The 18440-nt window shown below is 41.9% G+C and overlaps 1 long non-coding RNA gene across 1 annotated transcript in view; it reads right to left on the bottom strand.

The window, feature by feature from the left end:
* LOC117054412 overlaps positions 1 to 9777 on the bottom strand; it is a 37630-nt gene extending 27853 nt beyond the window's left edge. The window contains exon 1 of the long non-coding RNA XR_004427489.1: positions 9706 to 9777. This is a non-coding gene — a long non-coding RNA (uncharacterized LOC117054412). The remainder of the gene's footprint in view (positions 1 to 9705) is intronic.
* Positions 9778 to 18440: the final 8663 nt, after the last annotated feature.

Raw genomic sequence — 18440 nt, 5'->3', positions numbered from 1 at the left:
TCCTTTTTGACAATACAATGCTGGTTTCCTAAATCAATGTTGTCGCAAATAATTCATTTAGAGCTTCCTCTTTTTGTTAAAAAAAAAAACAAAAAACAAAAACAAAAACCTCATCAACTACACATTTTAGAATAGAGGTTCCAAATATCATTGTTGCTTCTGTCACAAAGTTAGACCTTTGCAAATGAAGATCCCTCATACCTGTATGCTTTAAGAATTAGAAAACTGGGAGCGTGCTTAATGCTTACAGGCTCCTCCAGTTGACCTGTTTATTGATCAGTCACCCTGATTTGCTTGCACAAAGTTTACATGGCTGTTAAAAGATGTCAGTGTACGTACCACACACCCCACTGATTTTTAAAAAGTGGGTTGGTTGTGCTAGGGTGAGAGAGCACTTTAACCCACGTCCATTGTGCAAACCTAAATTTATGGCATGTGACTGAATGCATCCTGATAGCCTGGAGGCAACCTTGGGTTGAGCTTCTGAATGCTTACAAATGTACTCAGTTGTCCAGAAGAGTCCGTGAGGATCTGTGGCACAGGGTGTGCCATCCGTCTCTTAGAATGCATGGCACTCAAGAGCACAGCCTGCTGTTAATCACATCTCAGCTTGTGGTGAAGAGAGAATGGTAGAAATGAGGTGCTGATGTCAGCTCCCACATTGCAAAGACTTTTGACCTGGAGTCTCACCAGAACCAAAGTTTTCGGTTGGATATCCCCTGAGGTTTCAGGGGAAACACAATGAGAGGTACAAATGATTCGTATACAAGCTTGTCCTATTGTTAGTCAAAGCAGGGCAGAGTGCTGCTAGGAGAGGAGAGATCGAACAAAAGAATGGGAATAGTATGTGCTTTGGGAGTAGAGTTGTAGATTTTGCTGGCTGAACCTTCTCTCTCCTTTGGTGCCACCACACATTTTGAGCTTAAGCTGCTCTGATCCAGGCTATGGCCCACTGGTGGTGAGAATAAAATATGAATGGAGAACCTGTGCTCTTCTCGAGGTTGTTGGACTCTGACTCTCATCAGCCCCAGTGAGCATGGCCAGTAGAGAATGCTTGGAATTGTCAAACAACTTCTGCAGAGCCACATGCCTCCTTTCTCTGGTGCAACTGGCAGTGGACTACTTCTCATTTCTCTCATTGTTTTATTAGTGGCTGCCCCACCATACTCACTGCTACTGCAAGCTGCTAAAAAAAAACCCAATTTTACACCACTATTAAAGGTGTGGGTGCCCTGTCCTCTATTTCACCTGGATGCAGAACATTGCATCTCCATACAGTGGTGGGGAGTATGAACTTGGGTCCTGAAAGGTCACCTAAGTGGAGTTGGAATATGGCTGGATACCAAAAAGACTAAGTGGCCCACATGAGACAGTTGTTTATGATAGTGAAGCTACAGCACAACCAAAAGGGGTTTCAGTCACCTCTGGTCATGCCATATCTGCTTGGCTTCTAGGGATGTTGGATAACTTCCATGAAAATAATGTAAATTGCTGTGGTTCACTTGTTGGGACTACAGTTGATGTTTGTTCACATCACCGGACAGGGGTGGGGGAGAGAAGTTAAGTCCACAAATATTATGTATTTAATTTTATCTATTTATTATTATGTTTTATTTATTTATTTATTTAGTATTAATATTATCTATTTGACCTTCCACCATAAATTGTTTTTTATGTTTCCTTTACATTGAAATGAATAGTTATGTAACTTGCACAACTTAGATTAAATAGTAGCCAGTGAGACAAATAATGTTGTATCTGGCAGGAACTGAACTGCAGAGGAGTGGAAACAATGGTGATTGTGATTAATACAGGTCAGAAAGGAAAAAAGCTATCTTCTTGCATTCCTACCTGCTTAGGTAAAGGTAAAGGGACCCCTGACCATTAGGTCCAAACCATATAAAAATTTATGAAGTGCAGCTTCTGGGAGAGCTGAATTGTGCCAAGGGCACAATTTGGATGGGTTTACATGGGTATGGTCATGGAAGAATTATAACCCCCCCCCCCAATCTGATCCACAATGTAGTTGGCCATGTTCATTTAAGAATTCTGGCTTAATCCTGGCTGTGGTTTCTCCTTCCTTCCTCCCCCCAGCAATATTTCTAAATCTTTTCAGATTTAAAAAATAATAATAATTCCGAATGAGCTAATTCCTGCCAAAGCATCTTGCAGCTTTTGGGTGAATATCAATTTCATGCAGTTCTGAGCTGTCTCGCTTCAGAATGCATTTAAATAGGAAAAGAGAATTTAACCAATTGTGAGCAGACCTCTTGCCCATGAAAGTGAATGACTTAAAACAGTGTTTCAGGCACAGGCATAATGGAAGCACTGTACAAACCTCACCCCACAATACTGAAGCAAGGCCCTCCTGCACTAGACTGTAACATAGTTATGCTTGCCTATAATCCCTGACTTCGTTGTGAGCAAATTCAGCAGCAGGCTCCTATCCCTGTCACAGCCACATTAGTCATGATGTTTGCTACAGAATAGAAGATGCCCCCAACAGAAAATGACTTAATTGCACTCTGGAAGCACAAAGAAGAGTTTCTGGGAGACTTTTTCCATAGGAGGAGTGGACAGACACTTAAAACAGAGAGAAGCTGGTCGTGGTAGAGTGAGTTTTGAGCTGCAATGCATCTGACAATAATTTAGCCCCCATCCTCCTCAAACACACACAACAGAGAAAGGGTGATGATAGACATCTACAGATGGGGAAGTGGTCTTTGTCTAAAGGTTAGGTGCTAGCAGGAAAGATACTGACTTCTAATCCTGAGGAAATCGATATGGTACTCTCCAGATGTTGTTGGGCTATAACTCTCATCAGCATCAGCCAGCATTGAAAAGAAACGAGAATGACAGGTGTCCAAAAGCATCTGAAGGGCACTGCAGTGGCTGCTGCTACTGGTGGATTCTTCTAAGGGTTTTTGACTTGTAAGCCTCTATAGTTGCTCAATGCCACATGCTGGCTTCAATAATATATCAGCAGTTGGTGCCTGCAAACGTCAGTGCCAGGTGATGGTGCATAGAAGCTCTGTCCTGGGACTGAATAATGAGGTGAATCGGGATGATTCTGGTAATTTTACTCCTCCCCAATTTGAATTGCAATGTCAACTAAGTGTCCTGGGTGGATCTGGGCCCTCACAAAGTCTTCTGTCCCTCTGTTTATCTGTAATCTCTACTTTTCTGTAGTCTGCACTATATCTCCATATTTTCTCTGTTTCTCTAGGTACATGGGTTTTGAAATAAGCGAGGCTGTCCAGAATGCTGGCTACAGAGCCCAGAAGAGTTCTTGATTTTGTTGCTGTTGTTGAAGCAGAACGGCAGAAAATTTCTGAGGACTTTCTGAGATCTTGGAGACATGCTGCTAGTTGCATTAAGCAATAGTGGGCTAAATAGTTTTACCTGGTAGCATAAAGTAGCTTCCTATGGGCATGGTGGGGAATTGTGCTGCATGTTATCTATTTCATGTGCTTTCCACTGTTGTTGCCTGCCCTGGCTCTTTGCATTGGTGCAGGGTAAAGAACCACACATTTTAACAAATATGACTCATGTTGATTTTTTACTCAAAATTCATCCAGGTAGGGTGGCTATTTTGTGGTACTAAAAATAATGTTCTGCCTTGTCATGAATATGTTTCCTAACCAGCCATGTATAGGCAAAAACATCAGATATGCATAGGATGGTCCTCCCAAGTCCGACAATTTCAGTTTTGCTTGGTAAGTCATAAGGAAGATCCTGATGAACACTTAACCTTTCAGGTTTTATATCCTGTTGATGAAGTTTAATGCCTTGTGAACAGCCTGCTCCTTTGAACCTGCTGCCAAGAGCTTGGAAAAATAGAGCTCGCCTCTTTTCTGAAGCATAAATGAAGGGAATTATAAGAAGGGCCACAAAGAAGAAAATTACAGGTTGTCACCAGTTTAGGCGCAAGAGAATTAATTTCAATAAAAACCTTCTTGACTAATTTTGCCACCTATCTTTTCACTTGTTCAGTGCTGTTGAGTGACAAACCATTATTGTTATTAGACAGTGGTTATTAAAAGTCTGCATGCTGCCAGGAGTTTTGAACAAGGCTTATTTTTATGGATCATCTCAACATTATAGCTTGTGCACTTACAATAAATAGGTCAGAAACGATCCAGTTGAAGCACAGTGGTGACACCTTTTTTTGTTGGTGTTGAAATGTTTCTTGCAATGTGAATTTCCATATTTTCCATATGATAACTGTATGCATTTACCTAATGACTGCCTTTTAATAAAATATAATAATTTTAACAATGTTAAAGCAGAATTTATCTGAACCAAAATGCTTTTCTTTTTACTGTGTGCATGCGTATGTGAGAGAGAGAGAGAGACAGACAGACAGACAGAGAGAGAGAGAGAGAGAGAGAGAGAGTATATATACCTCCACACAGAGATTAAAAAATGGAAATTATTCCACTGGCCTTATAAAAAACTGCATTGCAACAACACACACGTAACAGTTGCTCAGTTGCTATAAGCTTCTGTAGTTTGTTAGGCACTGTAAGAACTGTAAGGTAACAGCTGATGGCGGACCACTAGAAGTCTGTTGTATGTAAACTGGGATAATAAATGTGAACACTAGGCATAATGCCCAGATGATTCACTTATATTATGAAGTTCCACTGAAAAAGAAGTTGAATCTGGAGCCTGAGCATCTTTTAAAAAACGCTAGAATAGACACATAAATAGATTGTTGCTGCTTTAAGTAAGTGTTCAAATGCTTCCTAGCCTTCAGCTGATGCTCAGCGGGTCTTTGTGTGTTATTTTAGAGATCACATGACCAACATCTTTCTTTTCTTCTTCACGACTTCATGAAATTTCCAGCAATAAGCTACCTACTGTGTACAGTTCTGCTGACTGCAAAAGGAAATGTGGCAGGGAATGTTCTGAAGACTTTGGAAGCGGAGCAAAATGCTCCAGAGTCAATGATAAGAAAACCATTCTTGTCTCAGTCCAATGACACCAAGTCTCTGTATGAGAATCATCCTCAGAAGGTGAATAGCAGGCTGCATTCATAGGCAAAGGTTCATCCATTGATAGACTAATTGATAGACTTAGAACTTCAACAGGTTTCCTGAATTGAGGCATGGCTTTGGTAAGATTGTGCTTACCTTCACACACAAAGTTAGGGAGCAAGCCTATGCACATAAAGCTGGCATAAAGCAAGCTGGTGTAAATTAAGCTTGCCTGGCATGAAGTTTCAACAGCTCCAAGTGCCTTCTACAATGGGGTTGCTGCTGCTCTGCCTAAGCTTGGCAGAGAGAAAACAAGCCTTTAAAGCAGTGTTTTGCACCATGTTGCCAGGTCACATGACCTAGCTGAATGCATAGGATCCAACCTAAGTCCACTCCTCTGGTCCCACCCATGCCATGCCACCACTGAAAGTCACCTTTGTGGGGACTTACACTGGTCTCAGCTCAACCAGCTTCAGCTCAGCCAACTAAGACAGGACGAACAAGTCATGCCAGTATATCTTCAGCTGAGCTGAGGCTGGGGACTTAACACTGGCTGAGCAAGAACCTCCTAGCTCAGCTGGAGATCCACTGCATCCTAAGACACATGTCCTGGTAGATCTTGCTATAGTATTGCCCCCCTAAAAATATTTCCTTATACATCTTTAAAAGAGGAAGGAGTGGGGGACCATAGTCTAATGGGAATTCATAAGTGTTTATTTTCAATTGCCATTCCAATGCTCTGAATATCTGGTAAAACCCTATTCCACCAAACTTAAACAATGGCACAATAATGCATGTTTGCTATTCTTAGCAAATGGACAGCATCCATTCACTTCTTTTGTCCCTGGAGGGTCTTTGCAACTCAAATCTTCTTATCAAAACCTAGCTATTTGTGATCTAATTAGCATAGTATCTGTTCCAACCTCCTGTTTCTTTTATCCCCAAAAGCAATAGACTCCGCTTGGTAAACAACACCATCAGCCTGGCCATGCAACATCAATTTTTATTTTCTTTCTGCACTTCAAAACCTGAAGTGGAATTTTTGTCCATAGGACTGAGCTGAACCAGGAAAACGCATTTCACGAATGCCTCCCTTCCACCAGTCCTTTGAAGTCTAAAAGGAGGGCAAAGGTGTTTACATTCTCCCAACTCATTCAGACAACTGCATTTCCCTACTTTTGTGACTTATCGGCCCAATAACAGTGATGTCAAATTACACCCAATGTGAGTTGGGTATGTTATGAGATCACTAAGGGAAATTAAGTATAATTCAAACTCAAGGTTTTAGTATTTCTAGGACTAATTGATACACTTAAAAAAAATCCTTTTACTAGTTCTGTGTTTCCTGGGACCAATGTGGAGATCTGTTATGTCTCACCAACAAGAATTTGACCCAGAGTGGACATTCTTGGTAGAGGATAAGTCACCAGAACCCTCGAACTCCAGCATAAACCCTCCTGTCTTACACAGGAGTTGCCAATCAGAGGCTCCAGTACCCGCAAAGTATTGGCTGGATGACTTTGAGTATCAGCTCTAGGAAATCTCACACTGAAGGAACTTTCAGGGCTAGGAAAGCCAATGCAGTGTGGCTGGTCTGACACCACAGCTCCAGATTCTCCACAGTCACCCAAGTGTTCAGAGTCATCCAGTGAGTCCACAATGAAGCCCAGCTCAAAACATGCACATAACAATAAGATGCCTTCAATTGCTGAATCCAATTCAGGAAGAGGAATTATGAGCACAAGCACCCTCTGGGTCAGGGACCCACTGATATTCCAGGAATGGGAGGGGCAAGCAAGCGCATTTATGAAACCTTTCATTTGCTGCTTGGATGCAAGTTCTTGTATTTACACAAAGGACTCTAGATAACTAAGATACCCTGGATTGTTGGAAGATAATGAGAAGGAGTAGGATACTGCTGCTGAGGTTGTGCCAGCCTGACAACATTTCTCTTAGCAAATTCAGTATATGCTGAAAGTAGGAAGTACTTCTACAAAGAACCACTAACCAGCTGAGGGTTATATCAATCTGTTCCTTCTATACCTAGAAACCATTGGATTCATCAACACCATGAGGAAATAAAATTGATGACAGCAGATTAACAGGCTATAGCATAGGAGTTTCTGATTTGGAATGTGCCATTTTTGCTGATTCATCTGGATTGGCAACAATCAGCAAGGGTGCCAGCAGAGATCTGTTGTCAAGCATGCTGAATTCACAATTAATCCTGGCCCCTGGGACTTCCCTATGACTCTGGTTTTCATCTGTGTCCAGTTGGTTTCATATTTCACTGCAATGTCAATATAAAAGCATGTTTTATGATGTTACGCTCGCTGGCACTGACACAACAAAACTTGGGTCAGGTTGCTAGCTTAACTGGGTAAAGCTTGGTTAAAATAAAAAGCTACCCATAAAGATTCTTCAGTCTCCTATTAATCCCTGTTAGTGGCCCTCTCTAACCTACATTTCAGCTGAGATGAAGCACTTGGCCTTTCTCAATTTAACATCTTCAATGGAACAGAGATGGAACTTGCTGATACTATAAGATCTTCAGTATCTGGAGCTCCCACACTTCAGCCTTGGAAACCAGTGCCATGGATATTAATTTATTATTATTATTATTATTATTATTATTATTATTATTATTATTTATTAACTTAATCACAGCAAGCTATGAACAATATCAGTTATACACTACCTAAGTAAACTAGTAATATCAAACACTTCTGTGTCATATAGTTACCTTGATGATCTCACAATTAACACATTTTAATTATTTGATTTGCCTGTCTTTTATATGCTATGAGTTCATCACATGAGCACCAGATTGGGTCTGCCAGCACATTTACACTGCACCAACCTCACCACCACCTTGCCTCCCCTCCCCCCCACATCGTAGGATGGAGCAGCAACTTAGTGGGAGGGAGCTCAGGTGAATAGTGCGATCTCACCATACTATCTGCTACTGCAACCAGCTTAAAATATTTAAAGTGCTGAAATGGGCAGAGACCAGTTGCCCAGATGGGGATGCAAATTGTGCCCAAGGTTGATCATTTGATGAACGGAGAAGGGGCAATGGCGAATGTGGCCCTCAGGTGAAAGAAAGTTAGCCACTCCTGTGTAATACCTTCAAAAGGTTATCTCTTATATACTTCCACTGTATTGGCAATAATCATTTTTATGAACACATGGTAAAAGTTCATTTCTGAAAAATCAATGCCTTTCTAAAGTGCTGTGGCAAGGTTTAAACAATGATGCACTGTGGGATATATATATAAAACTGACAAGCCTGAACATTGGCTGTATGCAAAGGATTCAGTTGTTTGAATGAGAATGCTGAAAAGAAACCTAAATTAGCCTAGGCATTGTTAAATACAAAGACAGCCGATAGCAAAAGATAATGATACAAGACAGTGAAGAAAGATTGATTTTCCCCCCTTGCATGCTGAGACTTCAAATTTATGGTTTGCTAACATGATGATTAGACAACAGGCTCAATCCAACCAACATGATTTCAGGTGGGAAATGGCAACAAATCATCCTCTTGCACACAATCTTCCTCGGTGTTCACTTTTTGTCTTATGTCCTTTTTCTGTTTTGGCTGGACATGTGTCCCCCAAAGCACAAAGGCCATTACCTGACCATACATACTTTCCATGAGTATATCTAACCCCCTCTGTCCTTCTTGAGACTGCAAATTAATGTTTCCATTGAGAGTAGATTATGCATATGGGCCTGAGGATAAAGCATCCCAATGGATGTTTAATACTCAAGGCTGTTTATCGTGCTACATTTACGCTGGCAGCATGTTACATTTGTGATGCCATCGTTATCTATATTTCATTTTTATTTATTACGTTTTAATTAATTCTGTTATGAAACCCAAGGTGGCATACGTGTGGTAACTAGGCAGTCATCAGTCCACACACTGACCAGACCCAGACCTACTTAGCTTCGGCAAGGTGGAGGACTATACAATAGGAAACACACTGTATAGACCATACTATATGAAACATGTCTACAAACATATAAACAATTCAATTGCTGTTGTCAGTGCCTGTGAAAGTATAAACATGATTCATTTCCTAAAGTAGGGGTCCCCAACATGGCACCCATAGACACTAGTGTGCTTGCCGGTACCTTCTGCGATCTCAGTAAAATTACCCCTTAAAATAATGCAATACACAAGAAACTGTTTGTTCTTCCTGCTCACTTGTTAAGTCTCTCCTACATAGAACCCACACCCTTAAGCATGCCCACAGTTCATTGGATGCCCATGCTGCCATTTTTTTCTGAACAGAAGAGCTGTGCAAAGAGTTTCTCTCTGTGAATCAGCATGACAGGGACTGATGTAGATACCCTTATTCGGATCAATGGGCCAGATGATAAAGGGGGGGCATGCCCACACTATTTTGTGGTCCTGTCTCTTATTATGCCCCTTTAGATGTGGCAGCCGTTACGTAAAATCCCCGGAACAGCCATTTTGTGATGTACCATGCCCCTGCAGCAGCCATTTTGTGAAGGGACCCATGGAGCTTTCTCATAGTTCCAAATGTGCATACTGCCCCCCAAAGGCTGGTGACCCCTGTAATGAAACAACAGTTCATTCATGGGCATTGACACGAACTGGCAGGACAATGGGGAGAAGGAAGAGGATCCCTGTGAGGGGTGTAGCTGGGACTGAGAGACACCAGGGCAAGCAAGGGATGGTGAAGGAAGTACTCACAGGGTGACAGAGGATGGCGAGGGGATGGATGTCAATGCACAGGGTCCAGAGCAGCAGGACCTACCACCAGAGAGGCCCCTATCTTCATGAACACAGCAGGATCTGAGATGCAAGGAGCAGCAGGAGGGGTTCCAGGAGCCTGAGGCAGGCAAAGGCCCACAGCCCAGCTCCCTTGCTAGCTCTGGGAGGAAGTGTGTGATTCCTCAGCTGGAGTAGGCTCAGAAGAACAGGTGAGGGTCACCAGCCTCATCAAGCCCAGATGCTGCAATCAGCAAGCAAAGTACAAAAGGGAAACAGAGCTGAGTACTTTTTCTTCTCAACTGCCCATGTTGAGGGACTTTGGCTTGGCCACTCCTGGACCTCTACAGGACTGTGCTTTGGGTTTGACTCTGAACTGCATCCAGACTGCTGGACTTCAGATTTGGCTACTTGGACTAACCCTGCACTGTGTTGCCTGACCTTTGGACTTTGCTTATGTGATTGACCCTCAGACTTTGAGCTTTGGCCTTGGCATGCTGACTTGCTGCCAGGTAGGCCAGGGGTACAGGGTTTCCCCCCTCCCTTCCTGACGGTTGTTATCCTGCCAGGATAGCAATAAAGTGACACCCACTCACCCAGCCTAAATAGAATAAATGAATGCTCTGTTAACTGTCAAGAATTATAAATTGGGGTAAAAGTTTTCCGAAAGAGTGCTCTGTGCCCCCCCCCCACATTTTCCCGAAGCATCAGAGATGCACGTTGGAAAGCAAAGTCTGCTGACAGTTTCCCTATATAACATTATCTCTCTATGCACATCTGACAATCTTTCTTCTGGACAGCAATGCTGGGGTGGGGAATCCTGAAACTCGGGAGCTGTAAGTAAAAAATGCTTGAAAACAATATAATGCAGGTGCCCCTTTCAGAAATGAGTGAGTTCAGAATTGTTGGAGGGTTACCCTACAAAGAGTCTTTCTCCCAATCTAGGTGACTTCCCAACACAACTGCCATAATAATGAGCCAATTTCTATGGAAATAGACTTGTTATTATTTAATCAGTCCTCCATCTAAGTGATTCATGGACGACTTGTTGAAATTCAATAACCAGTCCATGAATTTCTGAAGAAGTCTGAAGGCAGGGGGACTCCAACAAGCCACCAAGAAGTGGTACACTCATTGTGCTGATGATTAATGCAAGACCATTTACTTCAAAGTAGGTATAAACTTCTCCGTTAAAGCTACATAATACAGATGCCACTTACCTCTGAGTGCTGAGCACTGCCCACAGTTTTGCCAGCTTGAGCAGGGACAGGGGAGCCAGAACAGATGGCAGGCTGGCTGTTTTATTCTGCAGAGAGGGTCAGGCACAGTGTTTGGGGTCTCCTGGAATCAGCCCGCAGCAATAGAAGAAACAGGACCCTCTTGGGATGTGAACACTCTGCACTCCCATCTAAATTCAGGTTGTACATAAGTGTAAACAAACCATGTATCATAAAGACACCATAGACTCCACTGTGCCTCATTTTCCAAAAGGAAACGTAAACCCTGGTAAGTGTGCCTGGTGCCCCTGGAATCTTGCACCACTTGGAGATGGGGTGGCATGTGACAATACTAACAAGGGCAATGTGAAATGGAATTTGAGAATACTCTGATAAATCGCCCATTTTAATGGCTTGGGGAATTAAGCATGAGACTGAAGTTCCCGGGTGTCTGTATTCTGGCAGGGTAACAAAGCAAGTGGGAAGTGGGGGGCACAGGGCATTCTTGCAGCTTTGTCAACTCCTGCCAGACAGGTGTGGGAAGTTTTTCCACTGGTTTTGCTTTGTCAGCTGCAGATTGGTTACTAAGCATTTGTTACCACCCAGAGCTGAGGAGCCTGTTATAGAAACATTTGCAATCACCAGGGAGCATTGCCAATGGTTTTGGAAGTTGTAGTCCAAAACCTCTAGGGGGCACCATGCTAGTAGAGACTGCCCTAAGCCATCATCCCTTTTCCAGCCAAAGCAAAGAAAATGGAAGGTGTTTACTATGGGCTGGTTTTCAAAGGGTTGTCTGTACTCTTTATCAAAGGACATAGCAGCCACATTGTTCTTCCATGTTTCATTCTTAAGTTGCATTTATTTTTGTAAGCCTTTCAAGTGCTACTTTAATTCCAAAAGCGAATACACTTTAATTGCTCTAACAGAAACAAAAGGAATCCCAGAATCCTAGTGTTGTTTCACCGTGGTGCAAATAAATATACAAAAGCAACATGTTTTTCCAGTGAGAAATCTTACAAGTGCTTACAAGGTTCTGCTTATATCAAGCTGGTATAGCTATATGCATATAGATTTTCTGCTTTTCAACCAATTCCCCCACTGCGTTCTTCTGATCCCTGAACATTGTATCACTCTGCTAATATTTATTTATAGCTTGCTCAAGTGCTCTCTCTCTCTCTCTGCATATATACTGTAGAATATATATATAACATTTGCATTTCTGCATTGCTCATTTTGCAGAAACTAATGAATTAATCTCAGTGAGACCTAGGAGAAAGTTAATTATTTTGCCTCTTTTTGCAAGCAAGGTAAAGGTACAGAAATGTTAAGCAAATTGCACAGTTCTAAGAAGAACTTTTTCAATTTGTTATAACTGGGTGTACCAATCACCCCTGTGCTTTCTGAAAAGGCTAATTTAATCACTCCATGTTTGGGGATCACTATCAATTAGCATTTCTCCACATTTCAAATGCACAGCATCTGAATGCCACCAATGATCCACATGGTAGAGAGGTTTAGGGGACCAGCACAGGTGAAGGAACAATCCATCCAGCTTGCTTCTCATATTTACTATGTTGTTGTGGGGGATTTTAAAAGCCTACCTTTTGATGTGGCATTTGTCAACCAATAAGAATTTGACAGCTCATAGGGTCCAGTTCCTCTTAGTGTGTGTGGGGAGGGGAAAGAATATGTCTCCACCTCTCAGGAAAATGGGCTTCACTTTCTGACTTGCTGCACTGGTAGCTTCAGTGCTCAGCAGCCTAGCAATGTGAGTCTTTTGTTCCAATCCATATATTCATGCTCCAGTCACATATACTTATGGTCAACTAGATGAGACGTAAAGGAAATAAGGATGTACTTCCCAATGAAAGCAGTGCATTGCAGATGGCTGGCATGCTTTACCTCTGCTCACTGAAACTACTGTCGCGGGCCCTTCGCCCTGTACAGCCCACCCCCGGACGTTTTACGGTCTATGAGTGCTGCACCAACGACAAACAGTTCCCAGCAGCAGCCCTTCAGACTACTAGCTGGATCCTGCTTACTTCATTCACCACAGACGAGGATATTGTGAACTAAAAAGATGTTTATTGCGTACAAAGCTTGTGGTTGCTGATAAAATAACGGTTGTTCAATAAGCTTATAACAGTTGTCCTATACCGGCCTAATACCTCTAAATGTTACCGGCCTAATACCTCTAAATGTTAACTAAATAGCAATAACAATGCGTTTCACAATCTCTTTATCCTCTCTGCTAACATCCACCTAAGACTCTAAACTCCCAGCTCTATCTCTTGACTCACACTTCGACTTCAACTCTAACTCCCCGCACTTAACTGCCTCTAACTTCCTCCTGCCCACACTTCAACTGCCTTACTGCCCACTGGGAGGGGTGTTTTATACCCAGGCTAAGCCCGCCCCTGAGGGTTCTAACTGTCAGAACATTTAACCCCTACCTGGCATGAGGCTAGTTCTCCACATACCTCCCTCCTTTTTAGGTTTGTATCAGAGGAGTTACTAGCCAAAGTATCCCTCTGATACAAACAACATTTTTAAACATTAACATAAATAAACATTTTCTATGCTTACTAACCTTAACTCCACATATCATACTGGCATAAAAATTGTGGTTTTTTATTATATACAATAGTTCATGCAGCGTTAGGCTTTTATTGCAAGAAAAGCCGTAACTGTCCATTAACCTTTGTCTTTGGGTCTTCATTATAAGGCGTCTGCGATGATGTTTAGGATCCTTTCACGCTCCTTCTCGTCCTTAACCGTCGCAAGAAGTATCTTTCTCTGGGCACCAGTCTTTTCTCTGCCATACGTGATGGGATGTACGCTGTCTTCCTCGGCCAAATGACACAGTCCCATTCCGATCCCTGCACTCGAGGCGTCTGTAACGATTGTGGATCCCAAGCTGGGTAGAGTCTTTGTTTCTCAGGGTCAAAAGCTCTCTTAGTTCAAACTCTCCCTCCTTCAGGTTCTCTGTTAAATGTTTAAGCTCGCGGACTTGTACGCACATCTCCAGGTCATCATAAGCTGCATATAAACTGGTTGTCTGGCTTTTAAATGCACTGGGAACTATTTTCAGAAGTTTGTGGATATCTTCTTTTTTAATCAGCTTGCTGAAGCTTTCTAGGCAAGCGTGATCACTTAATAAAAGTAGGCTAAAAAGCTCTGATTGCTTATTGCTCATAGCAATCTCCCTTGTTGTCAGTTCATCTTTGGTCTGTATTGATTTATCAGTTCCCACTTCGAGCAATTTGAAGACTACTTTTTTATGCCTTTGACGTGGTAGCCCTGTTAATGCTGTGTAACTACATTCATTTTGGACATTTATTTGTGTTGCATGAGCAGCAGGGTACCCATCTTCCCACCACACAATCTCTAGTGTAGCAAACACTTTCACTTTCATAGAAAGTCGATAGGCCCCCATGCCAGCTATAACTTCCAGTACGTCTTTCTTTCTATCTTTCCAACTGATGAATGGTTTATCGTAACTATGACTAGTTGTTTTAACTGATCTCACAGATAGGTCACGGGTCATATTGCAGTTAGACACTCCTTTACCAATATCACAGGCTTTTTCAACAACGTGACTACTGTAGTCTGGATTGGGTTCATGGTTTAGTGACTGGGTTGGGTTTATCATATTCTTATGCATGACCCGCCTCCCTTCACCATGCTGAATTATATTGTTTATATCATTCATTTTTGAATTGATCTTACAAGGACCTTCCCATGTCAGTTGTAACTTGTCACTGTTTACTGATCTGATTAATAAAATATCTTGTCCTGGCTCAAAAGATCTCTCATGTGCTTTTGTTTTATCTTGCCCATGTCCTTGTAATTGGCAAGTATGGCACGTTCGACAAAATAACTTTATTTGCTTGCCCATCCCAGGCCAAAAGAAATTTTGGGACACCCTTTGTTTGGTTCTGGTGATTCCCAAGTGACCTCCAAAGATACTGCCATGTGCATGTTGTATTATCTTGGTTCTAAATTCAGTAGGTACTATCAGTTGCCTGTGGATCTCATTACCCCCTCTATTAGGCTTTAAAAGAATCTCCCTGTATAGCAACCCATTGTTGACTATAAACCGCTCCGGGCTTTCAGGGATTAATACTGTATTCACGGCTGTGGCTTGAAAATATTTCTGTAAATCTGTATCTAGTTTCTGCTTGGCTGCAAAACTAGCTGCTTGACTATTTGTAACTGGCATTATACTTGTATCTTGTGTCAGTTCAACAATTGTATCAGGCCTTTCCTCCTGAGGTAACTGTCGCAGTTTTTGTGCCCTAGTTATTACAAATGCACTCTGTACATGGTCAAGGAGATCCCACCCGATTAACATTGGAGCTGGGATTTCTGGTGAAACTGCTACTTGCCATTTTCCAGACCATTGTTTATATGTCAGATTAACTAATGCGACTGGCAAGATTTCTGGCTGTTTTGATATTCCTTTTAAACTGATTGTTTTGCCTTTAATAAAGTCTTCTGGCTTTAACAAATCAGGATGTACAATACTAATCTGAGACCCTGTGTCTTTTAAGCCTTTATATTGTTTACCATTCACCCAAATTTCTTCTCCTGTTTTGTGTAATAGCATGTCATCTTGTTGAATTATATAGCACCTCACAACTTGGGCCACTGGTAACTCATCAGCCTCTGACTGGGCCTCGGTTGCCGTGGCAACCATGTTGGCAGTTGGCTCTGTCTCCACAGTTTGGACACAATATGTCTGCTTCTGAGGGATATTATTTGCACTCTTAGTTCTGATTTCAGTTCTACAGTCCAGTTGTCTATGGCCTTTTTTCCCACATTGCCAACAGATTAATTCAGGCCTTTTACCCTCACTATATTTATTTACTTTTCCCTCAGTCCCCCCCGTTGTCATAGGCGTGTTATGGGGAACATTTGCATTGGCGGGAAAAATTTTCTTGGCAGTTTCTGTGGTAAACTTTGTGGGCTGTTGCATTCTCTTAAACTTATTTGTTTCCCACTGTTTGTCCTTATATTTTGGGGCATCATAAGCGTGTTCTCGGATTTCATTTATTTCATCTGCCAGATTAGCAGCTTCCAGGATGGTTTTAGGTCGTCTTTCTTTAATTAAATACTTCAGATGACTATTAATCGTGTCATAAAATTGTTCCAATGCGATCACCTCTTTTATTTTTGCCACAGAATCAGCACCCTCCTGTTCTAGCCACTTGTTTAAATAATTTGTAGTTTTAGCTCCTAGTTGAGCAAATGTTTCCTCACGCACCTTTTTTATTGTTCTAAACTTTTGTCTCAGTTGTTCTGCAGTAATTCCGAATCTGACATAAACCAACCGTTTAAATGCTTCAAAATCTTTAGATTGATCAGATGGCATTTGAGAATAAATCTCTGTTAATGTTCCACTAATACGCGCTCTCAGTATTTGCATTTTCTCCTCATCTTTTACTTCAAAATCTTCGCAAGCCCTCTCAAAAGAAATGATAAACGCTTCAGGATCGTCTTTATCTTTGAAGTCAGGGAATCTTTTTAAATCCACCCTGCTAGGATTTTGTGTGGAACTATTGTTGTTGTTTCTATTATCTGCAGCTGATAATTCAAGTCTTTTCATTTCTAGTAAATATTCTCTTTCTTCCCGTTCTCTTTCTCTCTCAATAGCTAAGGTCATTTCTTTCTCTTTCAGTTCTCTCTCTTTTGCCTCAGCTTGGAACTTTAATTCTCTCTCTTTCAGTGCCATTGCCTCCCTTTCTCTTTCTCTCTCTCTTTCAATATTTAAAGTCATTTCTTTCTCTTTTGCCTCAGCTTGTAACTTTAATTCTAATTCCTTCAGTTTATATTCTTGTTCTAGTTTCCATTTCTCAAATTCCTCTGAGGCTTTAAAACTAGTCCCCTCAGCAGGATTTTTGTTAACTGTTTCAGTACTGGTTTCCTCAATCTGGGAAACCCCATTTTCTTCTTCAGAGCTTTCTACTTGTGAGTCCCTAAGAGCTGTTTTAGTCTTTCTAGGTGGCATTTTCTATTTATTTGGTGGTATTATTTCTGTACTTAAATCAAGGATGTTTCAGTTAAACTATTTCTTCAGGCCTAGTTTCCACAGTTTAGGTCCAAAGTCACGCCTAAAGTTACCTCAGTGCACTTTATCCAGCGTACTTTTCCGACCTCTCACTATAAACCTTTCTGCCTGAAATAGTTTCAAACGCAAAGTATCTTTGTAACTCTCACACAATCTCACAGTCTTAGGCGCTATCACACCACACCCTAGGGCCAGGTAATTCCTCTCTGAATTCCCCTTCTCCCTTTCCAGGTGTATGCGATCCCCTTCCTGACTAGATTGTAGAGTCTCACTGAAGTTTGCTTAAATCCTCTTTAAGCCTCACACTTCACACAATGCGTAACCCTTAAATCTTTCTTGTACCTTGGCACTGCTTGCCAACACTTTAGATCTTTGATCTCAACGTGACCACCACTTTATGACTATCTTTCGTCCCGACGCTGCCACCACTTTAATGTCGCGGGCCCTTCGCCCTGTACAGCCCACCCCCGGACGTTTTACGGTCTATGAGTGCTGCACCAACGACAAACAGTTCCCAGCAGCAGCCCTTCAGACTACTAGCTGGATCCTGCTTACTTCATTCACCACAGACGAGGATATTGTGAACTAAAAAGATGTTTATTGCGTACAAAGCTTGTGGTTGCTGATAAAATAACGGTTGTTCAATAAGCTTATAACAGTTGTCCTATACCGGCCTAATACCTCTAAATGTTACCGGCCTAATACCTCTAAATGTTAACTAAATAGCAATAACAATGCGTTTCACAATCTCTTTATCCTCTCTGCTAACATCCACCTAAGACTCTAAACTCCCAGCTCTATCTCTTGACTCACACTTCGACTTCAACTCTAACTCCCCGCACTTAACTGCCTCTAACTTCCTCCTGCCCACACTTCAACTGCCTTACTGCCCACTGGGAGGGGTGTTTTATACCCAGGCTAAGCCCGCCCCTGAGGGTTCTAACTGTCAGAACATTTAACCCCTACCTGGCATGAGGCTAGTTCTCCACAACTACCTCCTTGCGAACAGTTCTGTGCCATTTCACAAAAAACATTATGACATCGCCAAAAGTAGAGGGGGCATATTTTGGAAGTTAGGTGCTCTCTCTCTCTTCCCCCCCCCACCACCCCGTTTGACAGCATGCCATTAAGAGATAGGAAAAGGAAAGCAAAAAAAAGCAATGGGAACCTACAAAGGAAGACCTGGGCTATTTAAAGACTGCATTTTGAATAAAGAAATGCAAAACATTCCAGATACAGAATAAATATTTGTATACATGTCGATGCTCTGCTGTTTCACACTGAGCTGCATATTGCCATGTTCTCTGTGTTCCACTTACAGTTCTTATTCCATTGCAAATACTTTATAAATCAACATGCTCTAATAAAGTGCAACATTGGTGCAACATTCACAGGGCCTTGCCTGCATAGTTCCTGCATGATCAAGTACC

The sequence above is a fragment of the Lacerta agilis genome, chromosome 10 (assembly GCF_009819535.1).
Source record: "Lacerta agilis isolate rLacAgi1 chromosome 10, rLacAgi1.pri, whole genome shotgun sequence".
NCBI lineage: Eukaryota > Metazoa > Chordata > Lepidosauria > Squamata > Lacertidae > Lacerta > Lacerta agilis.
This window is presented reverse-complemented; position numbering and strand designations above follow the sequence as displayed.